Source organism: Triticum aestivum, chromosome 2B (genome assembly GCF_018294505.1).
Source record: "Triticum aestivum cultivar Chinese Spring chromosome 2B, IWGSC CS RefSeq v2.1, whole genome shotgun sequence".
Lineage (NCBI taxonomy): Eukaryota > Viridiplantae > Streptophyta > Magnoliopsida > Poales > Poaceae > Triticum > Triticum aestivum.
The window spans coordinates 652,729,553-652,749,560 of NC_057798.1; the positions used below are offsets into that span (position 1 = coordinate 652,729,553).

At 42.4% G+C, this 20,008-nt stretch overlaps 1 long non-coding RNA gene across 1 annotated transcript; it reads right to left on the reverse strand.

Moving 5' to 3' along the window:
* Window positions 1-11,821: 11,821 nt before the first annotated feature.
* Window positions 11,822-12,667, reverse strand: LOC123041909 (uncharacterized). The gene is made up of 2 exons (XR_006418664.1): window positions 12,165-12,667; window positions 11,822-11,858 (listed from the first exon to the last, which is right to left on the reverse strand). It is a non-coding gene; the product is annotated as an uncharacterized lncRNA (long non-coding RNA).
* Window positions 12,668-20,008: the final 7,341 nt, after the last annotated feature.

Genomic DNA, 20,008 nt, shown 5'->3' on the forward strand with positions numbered 1-20,008 from the left:
ATATTGCGTGTATGTATGAAATTTTTTGAAATTACTATGTTCCCCAACACCTAGGTCTTCTCCCGAACCTTCGTGGGCCCCTTCTGGTCCAGAAAAAATTAATCCAAAGGTTTTTCTCCGTTTGAACTCTATTTGATATTGATTTCTCGAAAAGCCAAAAACAAGCAAAAAACAACAACTGGCTCTAGGCACTACGTTAATAGGTTAGTCCCAAAAAATAATATATAATTTCATATAAAACTTCCAAAATTGATACTATAATAGCATGGAACAATAAAAAATTATAGACACGTTGGAGTCGTATCAGCATAGCTTGCTGAGGAAAAAAATGAGCAGAGAGAAGAACCCAACATAAGCAACCTTTCTACAACCCTCAAAAAACCTCCTATGAGCAACTCAAAGGGAACAAAAAAGGAGACCGGATCAAAGCAGGATTAGAAAAATAAGGGAAAATGCAACAGGCGGGATGCAACCAGGTGCGGCAGTTGCAAAATGAAAGGACACACAAAAATCAGCCATCTTTAAAACCCAACAGTAATAGAGAAAAATGAGGATCAAAGAGGAGAAGTGGTATACACAGCAGGAGAAGATGACAAAAGCAATCAAATAACCCACAACACAGATGGTACCGTAAAAACTAGAGGATAGAGAACACATTCCAAGCCCAGGATAGCAAACACCAATAACGCCAACAACACCATTGACAAATAGCATACAGAAATGAATATCCTCAGACAACACTACAATATAATATCACAGAGTCCAGAAAAACAAAATATGCCCAGACAAGCTCAGAACACGGTACACCAGACAAATAGCACTCAAAGACAACATATGCATATGAAGAAGCTACTTACAGAACATAATGGAAGCTATTTGGTACCAAGAAAAGTACAAATGGAAAAGGAAAGGTAAAGAGGTATCTTAAAAAACTTTCATTAAGACTAATAAAATGGGAAACAACAATTCCATAGCAATTGCTTTAATTTTTTTTGCAGTTGTATATAACAACACCATAACAAAGAAGGATGAGACTACGCCGAAAGGTGAAGAAAGGAGAATCAAGAAATGAAGATTCAAAACAAGACTATGCATAAGGTTCAGAAATACTAAGTAAAGGCCAAGTACAACAATATAGCTAAAGTAGAATACACTTGTGGAAAAACGGCTAGCCACAACTATCGTTGGTGGCGCGCCATTTACTATCAATGCCGGCACTATTTTTTTCCAAATAGTGCTGTTGTAGGACAAATCAGCATGCGAGCTTTACATGATTAGTGCTGGCTTCGATTTTCTTTGAAACACCACAAATCTTTTGGCCCATATGCACTCACCGTTGGAACGCACTGGTGGCGTTTCTTTTATTTGCACGCCATAGTTAATTTGTTAGTGCTGGCGTCCGTCGGCTTTGTACGCCAAAACACCTTTTTCATTTTTGATCAAGTTTTAAGTATTTAATTATTATACTAGTCACAGAATAATAGAAATTTTATATTATGCTTTTTTGTGATAATTAATTTTACTATTTTTATCAATTTTGTCATCTTAGTCTTTTTCATTTTGTCAAGTCTTTCATTATTAACCTTAGTATTCTTTTATTTGGCCTGTTATTAGCTATGGTGTTGCCCTTTCACCCAACGCCACCGATAATATATCAGTCAACTTAGTAAAAGACCCAAGTCACTGCTCTCTCTCATTTCACACCCCTCCCTTGACCAAAGCTTCCGCCGCCGCCGCCGCCCAGTCGACGCCCCGTTGCCGACCCCGTCGCCGCCCCTCGCCGGCACCAAGGTTAGATCCACTATACTCCTCCCATCACATCTCCTTCCTCCACTCTCCCACATCCTCCGTTCACATTTTTGTGAATCCCGGTGTCACACATTGCACCGAGCGCTAGGCTGCCGTTGTAGATGCCCTTAGGGGATTGCTTTAATTTGTGTAGAAATTTTAGTATATATATCATAGAAATTGTGTCATAGAAATTTCCCTTTGGGGATTGCTTTTAATTTGCTTTGTGTCATGTAGAGTCTAAAGTTAGTTGCATGGATTGCTTTGTCTCCTAGAAATTGTAGCTACTGATAATTACTAGTGTAGAAATTATAGCTTTGTGTTGAAATTTTGTTTATTTGTTTATGCAATTACTAGTGTGCAAAGTGTTTATATACTTAGGCCCCAACCTGTCACCATCCTCTTGTACCTACTTGTTATATTACTGTGGTTTTCCAATACTTTAATTTGTCAATAGTTCGCTATCAAACACAACCTTAGTTTCAATTACATTATATGTAGAATTGAGCAGCCGCCACCATGTCCACTGTGCAAGTCAAGGTGCGCAACCGACCTTTCAAGTGGCACACTGTTTGGCATCTACTTTCAGATGTGCTTTATTCCTGCAGCGGCAACACATTACATGAACCTTCTATAACAATTTTTTCTTTTGTTTTCTTGCTATTTCCCATAATGCAATGTGTTTGTTTTTGGGTTTTTTACACAGATCGTCCCTTGCAATGTGAGACTGGAGTTCAATGAGCTCATTACTGAAGACACTGTGATCTTCGACACTCCAAGGGGGCCTGTCGGTGTCAAAACCGGCGGATCTCGGATAGGGGTCCCAAGCTGTGTGTCATGGATCAATGGGTAACAGGAGACAGGGGACACGATGTTTACCCAGGTTCGGGCCCTCTCTATGGAGGTAATACCATACTTCCTGCTTGATCGATCTTGATGATATGAGTATTACAAGAGTTGATCTATCATGATCGTAATGGCTAAACCCTAGAAGTCTAGCCTATGAGGTTATGATTGTGTATATGATCTATCGACTAGCCTGGCCTCGGTTTATATAATGCACCAGAGGCCTAGGATAACAAGAGTCCTAGCCGAGTACGCCGGTGGGGAGGAGTCATTGTCTTGATCACAAAGTCTTGTGGAATCTTCCTTGTATGCGGCAGCTGTCCAAACTGGCGCATGATTATACGGGCATGGGGGTCCTCGGCCCAATCTAACTGATCGGGAGACGATGTGGTAAGTACCCCCTAGTCCAGGACACCGACAGTAGCCCCTGAACTGGTCTTCAAGTTGGGGACGCTCTTCGGTTCTTCCGAACTGTTCTTCATCTTCGGTCATCGGTCTTGAAAACTGGTTCAACAAATCTTCTCATCTTCGATCTTGAGGATCGCGAAGTGCATCCGAAGAGTTTACACGTCCGAGGAGCCCCTTTTAAGTTTCCGGCCTTTATCAATGCCTTGTTATTTTTATGCCATAACTCGGGTTTGAAGTTGTTCCTGGGCGGCAGTGTCCTCTTGCGTCCAAGCTCCAACGCTGGACTGTATTCGAGGTATCTTTTGCAGCCGAGCACCAACGTCGGGCTGTATCCGAGCTCCAACGCCGGACACTATTTGAGCTCCAATGCCAAACTATATCCAAGCTCCAACGTCGGACTATATCCAAGCTCCAACGCCAGACCGTATCCGAGGTGTCATAGATCACCTTGGTCCTAAAAAGTTGAAGGAGTTTAGCCGTGCTTAATGCCGAAAATGCCCTCTATGGAGCCAACCACTAGCGCCCGAGCTTTATGCCGGACTGCTTCCAAGGTGGTGCACCACCCTGACTGCGGTCTGATTGTTTGCGGACTTTATTTCTGATTGATGCAATTTACTTACTGACGAGATATGTAGCCAGTAGCCCTCAAGGTGTGTGTGTCAGCCTCAAATTCTGAGATGCACTTTAGAGGAAAATATGAAACCGCTGATCCTAGTAACCCCTGAGACTCAGGTTGATGCGTGAAATCGGCCTGAGGATCAACTCCTAGCTCGACAACATACATAGGAATAGAAACGCAGTGTAATATATTAGAGATAATAGTGATCGACGAACGGGCCCTTGAGAGAGGGTCTTGAGAAGTTGCCATAATTTATTAGCTTGATGCCAGATAGGTCCATATGGTACCTATTATTGTCCGAAGACGCGTTTGCGCATAGTTCGGTCAAGCCGAACACTGAGCACTTTGAATTTTTTGCATTGAATAGGCAATGCAGTAGCCCCCGAGACACTGGTCGGGTGGCAATACCAGATCAGGGGATCGATGTGCCCCTTTAATATTTGTAAATAATAAACCCGAAGCCCAGTAGACCCCGAGCCTTAATGCAGGCACGCGCGGGTGGCCAAATTAAGGATCGATATCCATAGTAAAATCACAAATCATGTGTAATGACTCTATGTATCCAAGTACTTTACATCATTAATGCTCGGATCCGCATTGTACAAAACTTTGTTGACCGACCATCGGCTTCAACCTCTTCGGCCAGTAGCCGAGGAGTGTTTTCCTTCTTTATAAAGCCTTTATGAGGGCAAAGATTTACGGCAAACAAGGCAATCCGGCCATAGGTTTTATAAACAAAGGTACGCAGAGAGATATGTTATATTACTTTTTAATGTAAGAAACATCTTCCAAAGAAAATAGTCCCGCTATCGATTCCTTTCATTGGGTTTTCATGCTAAGCATGATCATGAAACCTCAGCTCCGATCAACGTGGGAGCAAAATATTGAGGATTTAGTTCGGGGAAAGTTCCCGAACTCTATGGTATTAATGAACCGAAATTTTCACTTCCGTCGTTGCCGACCAATGTGATCCTTTAAGATTGCTAGCTTTCGGCTTCACCCAGTCTGAGGTACTAACTCAGATGACCCGGTAGTAACAATCACAGAGGTGCTCCCTTTACCGCCTGCCGAACAATCGGGAACGTAGGGGTAAGCACAGGAGCCACGCAACCCAGCTTGGCAAAAATCTTAAGTCAAATTGATGCATATTTATGGCTTTATAGCTATGATTACGGAAGGAGACCCTTGTATATCAAATACAAATGCCGATGATATGTTTATTTTGACTCCGTAGCGACTGTTTACCAGTTGAAAGTGACCCATCGTCGGCTTCTACCCCTTTGTATATACTATGCAGGGTGTTTCCGCAATAACAAGACAACCCTTAGCCGATGTCTCGGTGCCCGAAGGCATTTGTGTTAGCGGAAACGAGGCAATCAGATATGCGGGCTTTATAACTTTCACTTAGTCATAGGACCTTTAAATTGGAGAAGCTAGCTACGAGCCCCCGGTTAGTGTTCGGCGATAGCCAAGGTCAAGCCGTAAACACTTCGGCCAATGTTATGAACGGCCCGTCATTTAACATAGTCATCGGATCGCTGACCAGTTTACGCTTATTGTGACAGTCAGTTTTCGTCTTTCTCCACTGAGGTGCTTAACCATGCAAGCAGGAAGCACAATCGCAGTGGTTCTCTCTTTGCACACCTAGCCGAACAAAGCGGAACGTAAGAGGCAAGCGCAGGAGCCGGGCAACCCAACTATTGACCGAAGACATAATTTGAAACCGATGCATATATAGAAATATTCGAGGATGTTTTTGCCGAATCTCTAAAGGTGTCCGGCATTGCATTGCGAGACTTATGCGGGAAACACAGAAATAGTTTAAAAGTGCCATATGCTTGGAAAACCAAAAAACGTCAGTAAAAACTTGACATCCGAACAAGATCAAGTGTTCGGTGCCAATTCAAAATTTGGAAAAAAAATTGTGCTTCTGTCATGCTTTAACATGACACATCCGATCTCAAGACTTTACACGGGTCAGCCTACGGCTTCAAGCTCCTTATCCCAAAGGCGGAGTACTTCTCCGAGGTAAGTTTAGCGAACTAAACTTGAGCGGTTTTCAGAGAGAAGACAGGCTATCCGGCTATTGACCATACACTCTAGTCAAAAACTTCGCAACGACCAAGAAGAAAACAAATTTACAGCTCATATATAAATTTTAAGAGCCCCCAAGTGACTTGGGTAAAAGAATTTTATTTATAATGATTGTATGTACCGAAGTACTTATATCATATCTGTGATCACCTGAACTTTAAATGCGTCTTAACCGACCGTCGACTTCTCCCTCTTCGGTCAAGGACCAAATAGTGTTATATACTCCACCTGTCAAGAATATCAACGATGTTTCCAATAACCAGTCAATCAGGCCATAAGGCTGTAAGAGACAAAGCGCGCTCAGGGAACTTATGCTATATTACTGACGAAGTGTAAGAAGCATCTTTGAAGAAAATAGTACCTCCACCGATACCTTTCTTCGGTTGCTCATTGTTACTATGAGACTTGTGCAATAGATTTTTTGTACTCATGAGTTCCGTTGTGTGCCGACCATGATTGAAAACAATAAGAGAGCTAGCTTTCGGCTTCACCTAGTCTGAGGTCCGAGCTTGGATGACCCGATCATGACAATCGCAGAGGTGCTCCCTTTACTCCCTAGCCGAACAATCGGGAACGTAGGGGTAAGAAAGTAAGGAAACCCAGCTTGCGGAACACTTAAGTCAATATGGTGCATATTATGGCGTAATACACGAACAAGGAATGAAGCCGTACAAGTATAATCATATGCAAGAGGAAAGGCTTCATAAAGGAAGTCCCCAAATAAACGGGGTATTTGACTTTGTGTGTCACAAATAAAGTTATGACAAGGAATTTTGTCACAAACAACTTTTTTCCAAAAGGCCTAATGCTTGGACGAACCGAACAAAATTTAAAACTGAAAGTTTTTGAGCATAAAAGCGACTTAGCTGGTTAATGTGCTCGGAGTTGATGACGCGATTCGAGATTGTGGCGGGACGAAGACGCCCATTGATCTGTGATAGATCCGACAAGGTTCGCAGTCCTCGGCATGGCTGAGGTCCCAGCCCCCAAACCCGAGGTGTCCGAGCCAGGAGTTCAGCACTCCGGAGTAGTGACCGCGTAATGCACTCAAAATCGATTACCTGCACACACAAAACTGTGTGGTCCAGGAAATAATATATATATATATATATATATATATATATATATATATAATCCTTGCATAATTGATTTACGCAAAAATAATTTATTTAAAGAGATATGGCCTGGCGCCGAAGCCAATGTTGATGCAGGGCGTCGGCGTGACACAGTGAAGGCGCGACAAAGCCCGAATTCACAGGCCGATCCGAGTTCTAGATCCGGCGTTCGCCGAACTATGTACGGAAACTGACCGAACCACCATGCGACCGTCGTTAATGCGGCCACGATTTGATAGACCTGTGTATAGATTATGGAACAAAGCAGAGTAATAATTCCTTGGGAAAAATAAACCCAAACAAGCAAAAATTGCTAGGACTAATAGCACCTGGTTTATTTGTTGTAGCGGTCCGAAGAAAGGTTACTCCCAAAATTGGGACTCGATCTGCACCCCCATTTCCTGATGGGTGATGAAGCGAAGGCATGGCGATGCTGGCAAAGGTTGGCTCGCCGAGGAAAAGCCCGTGGTCCAGCTAATGTGATGAAGCTGGTCGGCCTGTGACGCCGAAGTCTCCGAAGTAAGTTGATGAAGGGATGACGAAGCCCCCGGTCCAGAGAGGAGACGGAGCAGGTTGGAGAGGAGGTGTTGCAGATGCCATGTCAGCCGAGGTGTTGAGATAGTTTGGCGCGATGGACATCGACTCGATGAAGCAACGGTTCGGCCATGCCGATGCAGGTCGCAACTTGTGACGTGGTCAATGCTGGCTTGATGAGGTGACCGTGCGGTGATGCCGGTGTGCCCGCTCCATGTAATCCACGGGGCGGCGATGTTGGTGATGATTTATCCTTCGCGATGCCAAACTCTTGTTCGACTTGCCGAGATGATGATGATCCGAAGAAGTTTAGCTCGGCTCAACGAAGCGACGACGTGTCTAGTGCAGGTCGGCAGCCGTAGAGCAACGTTGTCGGGCTGGTTTGACACTTGGTGCGATGGTGAAGATCATATTGAAAAGACTTTAAAATTATCGGGATGTGTTTGGAAACAAAACACAATACCCCACACAAAACTTCCTTCAAAAAGGATGTCTGAAATCCCGTTCATAAAAAAGATGAATTCGGGTCGGATTCGTTCTCGCGCAGAAAACAGATCCGAATAGTGATGCACTGATCGGAAGGTTCCCAGAGTTTGGACGGTCGGATCGAGTTGAAATTTTTATAGGTGGTAGATATAGGAATTCCGCAGCCGATCAACGGTTGGATCTTCCAAAGGACGTCCGAGCTAGAAGCTGGACACCACGCTCCAAACTCGTCTGGATTCTCGTCCAGATTCGACAGGGATCTAGTATATCGTAGATTGCCAGAGATTCCTCCATCGGAACTCGACGAAATTTTTCAGGGTTGTTGTAGACTCAAATCCACACAATTCCATCGAAGCAATCGTTAAAACGACACTTGAGGAGGCGGTGATGGCAGATACAAGTTCGTTGTTTAGAAAAACAGCACGGTCGCCCGAGGGCAATGTTGACGTTGAGCCCCCGAGCTCCATGGATGATTCCTCCATGATCTTGATAGAGATGGGAGTTGATGTTGATGACGGCCCTCATCTGAACATGATGATCGGAGGTAGGGCGTAGTCCTCAGTCAAGCCAAGGTGACCAGTCGAGCTGGTGACGAAGAAGCCAACGTCGCAGTTGATCTGCAGTCCAGCCATTGATCCTTTTGCCGATCACACAGCGGAACTCTCAATGAAAGCATTAATGTCGGTGTCAATACCGGCGGATCTCGGGTAGGGGGTCCCAAGCTGTGTGTCATGGATCGATGGGTAACAGGAGACATGGAACACGATGTTTACCCAGGTTCAGGCCCTCTCTATGGAGGTAATACCCTACTTCCTGCTTGATTGATCTTGATGATATGAGTATTACAAGAGTTGATCTACCACGAGATCGTAATGGCTAAACCCTAGAAGTCTAGCCTATGAGGTTATGATTGTGTATATGATCTATCGACTAGCCTGGCCTCGGTTTATATAATGCACCAGAGGCCTAGGATAACAAGAGTCCTAGCCGAGTACGCCGGTGGGGAGGAGTCCTTGTCTTGATCACCAAGTCTTGTGGAATCTTCCTTGTATGCGGCAGCTGTCGGAACTGGCGCATGAGTATACGGCCATGGGAGTCCTCTGCCCAATCTAACTGATCGGGAGACGACGTGGTGAGTATCCCCTAGTCCAGGACACCGACAGGGCCCTACACTATGGATGTCGACAAGGGACGAAAAACATCCAGATTGGAGGAGATGACTGGAATCGTTTCATCAACCACATGCATCTCATTGGGGGTGAACTTACCAGTTTCTCCTTCAGAAGGGAAACTCTAAGGCTGGGTGTTATCTACATCAACAATGACGAAGATGATGACCCAGTTGATGAAGCTCTCTATGCCAAAGGAATCAGGCTAAGCAAGGACGAATCGGGCAACCTCTGGCACATACTTCCTCCACATGATGACTACGTCAAGATGCCATTCATGACACGCCTGACAAGGACAAATATGTGTTGCCATGTCATGGTATGTTACTTCCTTAGTTGTAAATATGCTTTTAACTAGTGTGTAGTAATGTGATATGCTTACTATATAATGTGTTCTGATATATATATAGAAGAATCGAACATAAGCAACCTTTCTACAACTCTCAAAAAACCTCATATGAGCAACTCAAAGGGCACAAAAAAGGAGACCAGATCAAAGTAGGATTAGAAAAATAAGGGAAAATGCAACAGGGATGCAGCCAGGTGCGGCAGCTGAAAAACGAAAGGACACACAAAAACCAGCCATATTCAAAAACCAGCAGTAATAGAGAAAAATGAGGATCAAAGAGGAGAAGTGGAATACATAGCAGGAGAAGATGACAAAAGCAACCAGATAACCCACAACATAGATGGCATCGTCAAAACGAGAGGATAGAGAACACATTCCAAGCCTAGGACAGTAAACACCAATAACGCCAACAACACCATTGACAAATAGCATACAGAAACGAATATCCTCCGACAACACTATAATATAATATCACAGAGGCCAGAAAAACAAAATATGCCCAGACAAGCTCAGAACAAGGTACACCGGACACATAGCACTCAAAGACGACATATGCATATGAAGAAGCTACTTACAGAACATACTGGAAACTATTTGGTACCAAGAAAAGTACAAATGGAAAAGGAATAGGTAAAGAGGTAGCTTAAAAAACTTTCATTAAGACTAATGAAATGGGAAACAACAATTCCATAGCAATTGCTTTAATTGTTTTGCAGTTGTATATAACAACACCACAACAAAGAAGGATGAGAGACTACGCCGAAAGGTGAAGAAAGGAGAATCAAGAAATGAAGATTCAAAGCAAGACTATGCAGAAGGCTCAGAAATACTAAGTAAAGGCCAGGTACAACAAAATAGCTAAAGTAGAATACACTAGTGGAGAAATGGCTAGCCACGCACGACTATCGTTGGTGGCGCGCCATTTACTGTCAACACCGGCACTATTTTTTTTCCAAATAGTGCTGTCGTAGGACAAATCAGCACACCAGCTTTACATGATAAGTGCTGGCGTCGATTTTCTTTGAAATGCCACAAATCTTTAGGCCCATATGCACTCACCATTTGGAACGCACTAGTGGCGTTTCTTTTATTTGCACGCCATTGTTAATTTGTTAGTGCTGGCGTCCGTCGGCTTTGTATGCCAAAACACCTTTTTCATTTTTGATCAAGTTTTAAGTATTTAGTTATTATACTAGTCACAAAATAATAGAAATTTTATATTATGCTTTTTGTGATAATTAATTTTATTATTTGTATCAATTTTGTAATCTTAGTCTTTTTCTTTTTGTCAAGTCTTTCATTATTAATCTTAGTATTTTTTTATTTGGCCTATTATTAGCTATGGCGTTGCCCTTTCACCCAATGCCAGCGACAATATATCAGTCAACTTAGTAAAAGACCCAAGTCACCGCTCTCTCTCATTTCACACCGCTTCCTTGACCAAAGCTTCTGCCGCCGCCGTCGCCGAGTCAACGCCCCATTGCCGACCCCATCGCCGCCCTTCGCCGGCACCAAGGTTAGATCCACTATACTCCTCCCATCACATCTCCTTCCTCTCAACTCTCCCACGTCATCCGTTCACATTTTGGTGAATCCCGGTGTCACACATTGCACCGACACTACAACAGGAACCCCCCTTCTGCAACGCATGGATGCGTTGTTGTATGTCCGTATATGTGTTGGAAAGGTCTACACCAACGGATTAATATGCGTTGTCGTTGGTGGCGTTGCAAGGGTCTACAACAACATATATACATCCGTTGGTAAACAATGTCAAGAAACGTTGCTGGATAGCAACATATAGAGTTAGAGCCTAACAACACATGGTATGCGTTGTTGGTACCCTGCACAAGAGGATTGCCATCCAGCCCAATATTGGTTGATCCAGCCCAAATTTCTATGAGGCCGCCCAATATTGTTTGATCCAGCCCAAATTTATATGAGGCCACGCATTTTTGGTTGATCCAGCCCAATACTGGTTGATCCAGACCAAATTTCTATGAGGCCGTGACCATTTTTATTTTTTTAAATTATTTTTCTCTACAGTTATTAGTTGGCCCGATTCCATGCAGGCTAATTTTTGATTGACCAAGTCAACTGTCCAACACAAGGTATTTTCACATTGCATCACAATTAATTAGTCTATAAACATCGATGCCACACTTCCATATCACGGTTCATAGTTCACATTCCCCATAAGCTGAAATAAACAAGCTACATCACCACCTGATACAACACACGTAGCATCAACACACACTAAGAAACAGATTAACAAATGAGTGGTCATGACTCCCAAACATAATTGTACAGCTCTCCTCTTCTTCAAAGGCACATTTGCTGAACGCTTTTTCTCCGGACTTCTTGTAGGTGGCTAGAGTTGCTCTGGTCCTTACTGTCCATCCCAACTTTTTGAAAGATGATTTGCATATCATCCCATCACAAGAATAAGGCTAGAACTTGCGACAAAGACATAAGCAAATCGGTAAGCAAGAGTTACAAAAAAACATATATCATTGCAATAAAATTCCACAGTTTAGTACTAACCATGTTCTCCTGACTGTAGCTTATGTAAATATTACCTAAAATTCTACATTTTACAAGACACTACTTTTCGTAATATCCATCATGACATTTTATCTATACTAATAAGAGAACTATATCAAAATGAAAATGACAAATAAATTTAGTGGCTTGAGATATCTAACCAGAACAAAAGAAGCCATTATCTTTCTCACACAAACCACCAAGATCATTACCATCAAAGATCTGCTAGTCAAATAGGACCCCAATTTGTGAAAGATCCATTTTCTTCAAAAGGAAGCATCACTCTGCCTCGATAACCATAACTTGGGCCCCTAAAGACCAACCAAGAGATTTATCAAGTTGTATATGGAAAGAGTATGGTCATCATAAGAGGTATTGTCTGTTTTTTGTCTGAACTTTAGCACACACATATATAGTCAGGACAACAGATTCATTGTTGTTGCAAGTGGGCTGAAAAATTAAAGCTCAGTTACATATCTGAGATTATTGGTGATTGAGTTTTACGACGAAGTCATCATTGACATCTTCACTGTAATGGACTCTTCTCTTGGCTTTTGCACTATACTCCACATTCAGTGATTTATTATGCTATCTTATCATAAGCTTTCTTTGTTGCCTATGGAGATAATAGCCCATGCTCCATTAACCTGCACTTGTATCAATGGTGTGTTTGTCATGTATAGTGCAGTGCTATTACTATAGTAAACTAGGTGGTTTTATAACCCGTCAGCTCTGACCTCTGAATGATGATACAAAGCTACTACTTCAAAATATGCTAAACTGGACTGGAATACATTTAGGAATCAATCAGACTAGGCGGGGATTCCCTCATGGCTAGTACTGCTAACATAGTTGGGAGAATCATACCTATTTTGACATATTACATCTACTATATAGAGAAATAAATCAAATATACTTGCCCCCTGTAGCTAGCTACGATTTAACACATAGAAGTCAATGAGACAGACTAGCTGGGGACTACAACATAAACTTGTGGAGGATACTTACTAGAACCTGGTCTGAACGTAATTGGTGGATATTTAAGGAGAACAGGTGGCGCACCTACAAATTCAGCCATCTCACTGGAGGGGTGCTGCTTGGACAGTAATTCGTAAAATAACCTGAGTGGTTCCTTCGGCCAAACTTGGAGGATCTTAGATCAAAATGGCATTATGATTTATGGATCTCCCACCTCCTATACCCTGCAAAGGATAACGCAGCAGATTAGATAGCATAACATGGTTGAAGTTGAAGAGAAATGTCACGCTGCACACGTTGGAAGCTAGTCCTTGCAATCACGAACGGGCTGTCACCAAGATTCGGGTTAGAGACAACAACACTCTCTGTATCGAAACGGCAAAAACATTTGCCCACGCCGTATAACCTGCGTGTCAGTAGTATTTACTCCCTCCATTCCATAATGTAGTGCCTATAGATTTTTATAAAAGTCAAACTTTGCCAACTTTGACCAAGTGTATAGAGAAAATTGTCTACATCTACAACATCAAACATATACATTCTGAAAATATAACTCGCGATGTATCCAGTGATGTCCATTTGATATTCTAGATGTACCTACTTTTCTCTATAGATATGGTCAAAGTTTGTAATGTTTGACTTTTGCAAAAATCTATAGGCACTACATTATGGAACGGAGGGAGTAGCAGGTAGGGCAGAGAAAGACTTTTGCGACCACCAGGTGCACACACGGTGCAGGGCTGAGTCCACCAGGGGACTTTAGCAACCAAAAGCTGACATTTATCGAAAGTGCTATTGTGAGCTCGAGCTCACAGGCACCCTTTGCTACAGTACAAACAAAAAATATATTTAAAAAGTTCAAAAAAATCTGAATTTTTTTGGCAACAAACATTGACATATTTTTCACATGTGTACAAATTTTCATGACAAAATGACATTCATGCAGGTCTCAGCAAAAAAAACAAAATCGATGCTCGAAAATGCTTCAAAAACAGTTTTTTTGGAGCATGATTTTGTTTTTTTTGTTGACACCTCCACAAATGTCATTTCATCACGAAAATTGGCACGCATGTAGAAAAAACATCAAAGTTTCTTGACAAAAAAATTCAGATTTTTTTGAATTTTTTTACTATTTTTTCGGATTTTACTGTTCATCCGGGATCACTGGTGCCCGGGATCAATTCCTCCGCGTCCGACATTTATGCTCTACTCCAGCTCTTTGCTGTGTTAAAAGCTCAGCTACCACCGCTCCGGGCTGGCAAAAGCTTTCAAATTAAACCATTCTGTACTGATCTAACTGAGTGTGTGCCTCACCTACCATGTATGGTGCACATAAACGGTCCGACGGTAAATGCTAAACAAAACTGACACTAATTAGCAAGTTGCCATGTTAGAACATTTGATTGAAGGTTGGTTTACTGGTAATTTTGGACGGCCAATAAAGAAACTAAATGGATATTTTAAATTTGTCCTAATTGCAATCACACCAGCAATGGTTAATTGTACATATGTGATCGTTGTGTTTAGACGATTAATTGTTGTGTTTGTGCTAATTGCAATCGCACCAACAACTATCAAAAAACCAAAAACTACTGCTGCGTCCGATACTATATTACTAGCATATTCGCTTTGCCGGCTGGAGCTAATTTTTATTAGTACCATATATCTCTAACACGCACCATCGTTCGTACCCAAGCGTCAGTATGGTAAAAATCCCTCCCACGGCTGATGAAACGAACAACACCGCGACACGGCATGGCACGCGCAGGCCATGTTCGTGTGCGTGGGAGGCCCCAGTTCTGTCTTATACTATCTATGTACCCAACTGTATTGCTAACGATGTGTGAATTAAAAAGCTTCTCTGACACACATCACGGGGCAACTACCAGCGGTAAGATAGTACTGACGGGCGGCCACCATCTCCAGAACAGCCGCACTCTGAAGTTGAACAGCAGGGTCGCAGGGGATGCTTGTTTGTAGTAATTGAGTTGGCAATTAAGCAGATCATAAAGCTAACACAAATCTGAGGAGGCTAGGTGTGGACGAGGAATCAGATACGGGAGATACCTGAGGCGAACAGACGTGCAACGAGCGGGGCTGCTCGCCGAGGACCATTGAGGAGGGAGGTCAAATCTGACACCATCCCACACCGGAGGTGGCCCACCGCCATTGACCTTGTCGCTGCCGCAAGATCGAGGAAAACGGAGGGAGGTGGATGGAAACGACGAAGGCAGTGAGGGAAAAGGTGGCGACCGGCTTCCCTACCGTGCTCCTCTTCGTCTTCGGCGGCGGCGGGTAGAGAGCAGCGAGAAAAGAGCGGGGAGGGGTACTCGGTACTCCGCAGGGGAGGAAAAGCACCTGAGAGGCTAGATCCGGCGGGGAGACGGGCCGTAGAGGTGCGAGCGGTGGCGGGTCAGATCGGAGCGGCGGTGCTAGTACAGGGTGCGGCTGTGGGAGAGAACCGGCGTTGCGGTCGTGGGTTTGAGGGAGATGAAACTTGGGATTTTAGAGCTTGATTAATATATGGTGGCTGGAATTTTCGCTGATCCCGCCACGCGTATCCAAAACTTTTCAGGCCCGAGCGCTCTTTCTTTGTTGGTGCAAAATATCCGCTGATCCGGCCACGTGTATTGAACGACGCCTTTCTCTGTTGTATAGCTGCTAGTGGAACCCACCTCATGAGGTCCCACGATACATTGTTAGTTCCTTGTTAGTTTTGATCGATCGCTCTGATTGTTGCAAAAATGAGCCACGTTACATTTTTTTGGTACCTTACATTGTTCATGTTGTACAAAATACATCTTTATATAATCCGTAATACTTACAAAGAATATAAAATTCATGTTTCACTTTTCCTCCCACCACCTCTTCGTCCAACCTTGCTCGTATAATAATCAATCACCTTAGTTACTTACCTTCTAAACAAATCACATTTCAACATACAAAATAAATCAAGCAGGATTTGATAAATATTTATTTAATATTGGCGGGTAAATCATAAGCTAACGTACTACAATATTAAATATTCCGTTGCGACGCATGGGCATTGTCCAGGTGACAAACAAAAATATTATGCAAAATCTACATTTTAACTACTGAATAACTCAAAAGTACACGATGTACTCACTCAATGTATGCATACGGATAAATCAAGGTGTAATCAATCGTGCATGAAGGACCGGAGAGAAATGAAAATTTGTGGAGGGAAGTTGAAAAGGATGGGAAATAGACATTGAAATCCGATGCCCGCCCATTCGCATACATCGCAGCTTGTGCCGCCAATCTCCACGTTCCGGATGCTATGGGAGGAGCAACATTACAATCCGCAACTCCTTAAGCAGCACTGCCTCGCAAATTTAGATCCACGGCAAGCATGCAAACAATTAGGTTGTCGCGGCCATGGCCACGAAGAACCCGGCCTTCATGGATGAATAATGAGCGTTGCAGAGTCCATGCGCAGCACCTGCAACATACGCCGCGAGCGATGGCATGGACGCATCATGGCAAAGGAGCGTGACACTCTAATCGCAGAGATCTACACAAAGGCAGACATAGAGGCAGATCAGGCAATCACGGACGGGAAAGCTACTAACTACGCCAGCGGCTTCGAGTCGTTCACTCCAGGCCGCGACGACCACGACGCTGGCTCATCCACATCCATCATGGACCTCAACTCAACCGTGACGTCCATAGCCAGGTGACGCGCTCTGGTGGGGAAGAGTAGGATATGGGAGACGGACCGATGTGTCCCATGTGGGCACGTCGACCGTTCCCCTCCGTTCGCGACCCGCAACTTCACTTTCCGTGGTTCACGCCGACGAAGATTTTGATATGTTAAAAAATATCATGTCCGCTTTTGTTTAATCAAATATGTAAAAAAAATGTCATGAACCTGGTCCAGTTTAAATGAAAATGGTCCAATTTGAATTTGACCAATTTTAAATTTTTTGTCATAAATGTATTCGGGCGTTTGATGGTTACGGTTAGACGGCCGACTCCCGTATCACTGTCTGCGAATGGATACTATGTCCGCTTTGGGGGATAGCTTTGGAGATGCCCTAAACCAACAACAAGGAAAGGGCACACTCGTCACACAAGGCTTTGAAGAACATAATAACCACTCATCTATAGCAACAAGACATAGTAAACCACTGAAGGATCATCGACTATGGCATAATCTGTCAGCAGTAACAACAAGCCTCAAGCACGGGAAGGAAGTGAAGCACGTTCAAAGGGGTGACCCACTCGACTGCCCGCTCGGCTTGCATGCCCAGAATGGGCCTTGGGCCTTGTAAGAGTTTAGACACCCACTGTAGCTGTAAACAGGATAGGCAGGCACGGAAAACGGCTAGTGGATAGGATCGCTCAGGTTGTCACCCACCTCTCGTTCCTCCTCTCTGGTATTCCATCTTGTAGCTCGAATTCGAATTCATGGTGAAATAGAGAGAATAGCTCAAATCCCATGTAACCTGAGCTTTCAATCGCCACCATCAAACTAGAGGGTCAGAGAAACCCGGACCTTGCTGCCATATATGAACATTACTCAATTATATATTGCACTAGACAATATACATTTATATAATGAACATTTTTAAAGTCATGATAGTATTTTGAAATACACAATCAACATGTCTAAATATATGATGAAAAATTATTCCTATAATATGTGAACACTTTTAAAGTCATGATAGTATCTTAAAGTTATGATAGCATTTTTTTCCCTATAATATGCGAACACTTTTTTAAATACATGATGATCAATTTTGAAATACACAATAAATATGTTTTTCATACATTGTATTTTTTTTAAAAAAGTTCAGTTAAATGCAATATGAATGTCTTGAAAATAGCCAAGAACAGTCTTTAATACATAATGAACTATTGCTAAATACACGATAAATGGTTTTGAAATTAACAAGGAACATTTTTGAAAGTACTTGAATTTTTTAAATACGATGAACATCACTGAAATACAAGATGGATATTTTTCTGAACGAATTGTTTTCTTTTTTATATCCGTAAAAACTTTTTAAAATTCATGTGTTTTCATGAAGCACAAACACTCTTTTCTAAAATTCACTTTTAAAATTACATGACCAAAATTTTGCTTATTATTTTTACCTAGTTATACAAAATTATTAAAATAGAAATGCTTTTACAAATAGTTTCTTAATTTTCTACAATGTTGGATTTCAAATGAACGTACACGCACAAGTAGATATCCTTTTTTGAGTGTAACGTACAAGTAGCAAGTTTTGTTGTTGTTGAGAATTTGTACTAGTAGGACCTTTTTTACTGGTCGACATTGCAATCAATGCCGGCCGGATTTGCTAGACCCCGTGTGCACCTCCCTGGACCCTGACTAGCTAAGGCCCATCTCCCGCTAAAAAAAAGATAAGGCCCAGCTGAGGGGACTTATTGCTGACAACGGGACGATTTATATATATAGCGCTGAATCTGAGAATTTGCCAGTATGTCCGCATTACTTGGCTGGTTTGCCTCTTTTAAATTTAGGGTGAGGTCGCTGGTTCGAGTGTCTGATTGCCATTTCTTTTTTCAACGATGTTTTACCAATTTGCACACGTATGGAAGGTACCTCAAACTGTTATTCATGCACGTCACATGGGTACAAAGTGCCAACACATAAATTGCATCACAATACAAATGTTGCTGTTCGCTACCTCTAACAACGCACAGGTTTACAACACATATATGCGTAGCTACAGACATCCCTTGCATCACATCTTTAGAGCGTTGCACACATCTTTAGAGCGTTGCAAACAATGTGTTGCTATGTGGGGGTTCTTGTTGTAGTGCGAGCGCTAGGCTGCCGTTGTAGATGCCCTTAGGGGATTGCTTTAATTTGTGTAGAAATTTTAGTATATATATCATAGAAATTGTGTAATAAAAATTGCCCTTAGGGGATTGCTTTAATTTGTACAGAAATTTTAGTATATATATCATAGAAATTGTGTCATAGAAATTGGCCTTAGGGGGTTGCTTTTAATTTGCTTTGTGTCATGTAGAATCCAAAGTTAGTTGCATGGATTGCTTTGTCTCCTAGAAATTGTAGCTACTGATAATTACTAGTGTAGAAATTGTAGCTTTGTGTAGAAATTTTATTTATTTGTGTATGCAATTACTAGTGTGCAAAGTGTTTATATACTTAGGCCCCAACCCATCACCATCCGCTTGTTTGTTAAATTACTGTGGTTTTCCAATACTTTAATTTGTCAATACTTCTCTATCAAACACAACTTTGTTTCAATTATATTATATGTAGAATTGAGCAGCCGCCACCATGTCCAGTGTGCAAGTCAAGGTGCGCAACCTACCTTTCAAGTGGTACGCTATTTGGCATCTACTTCCAGATGTGCTTTATTCCTGCAGCGGCAACGCATTACATGAACCTTCTATAACAATTTTTTTTCTTTTGTTTTCTTGCTATTTCCCGTAATGCAATGTGTTTGTTTTTTTGGTTTTTTTTACACAGATCATCCCTTGCAATGTGAGACTGTAGTTCAATGGGCTCATTACCGAAGACACTGTGATCTTCGATGTTCCAGGGGGCCCCTACACTATGGAGGTCCACAAGGGACGAAAAACATCCAGATTGGAGGAGATGACTGGAATCATTTCATCAACCACATGCATCTCATTGGGGGTGAACTTACCAGTTTCTCCTTCAGAAAGGAAACTCGAAGGCTGGATGTTATCTACGTCAACAATGAAGAAGATGATGACCCACTTGATGAAGCCCTCTATGCCAAAGGAATCAGGCTAAGCAAGGACGAATCGGGAAACCTCTGGTACATACTTCCTCCACATGATGACTATGTCGGGATGCCATTCGTGACACACCTGACAAGGACAAATGTGTGTTGCCATGTCATGGTATGTTACTTAGTTGTGAATATGCTTTTAGCTAGTGTGTAGTAATGTGATATGCTTACTATATAATGTGTTGTGATATCACGCATTACTACACATTATGCTTAGTGTAGAATTTGAGGATATGCTTAGTGTGTAGTAATGTGTGATATGCTTAATTAATTAGCTAGTGTGTAGTAATGTGACA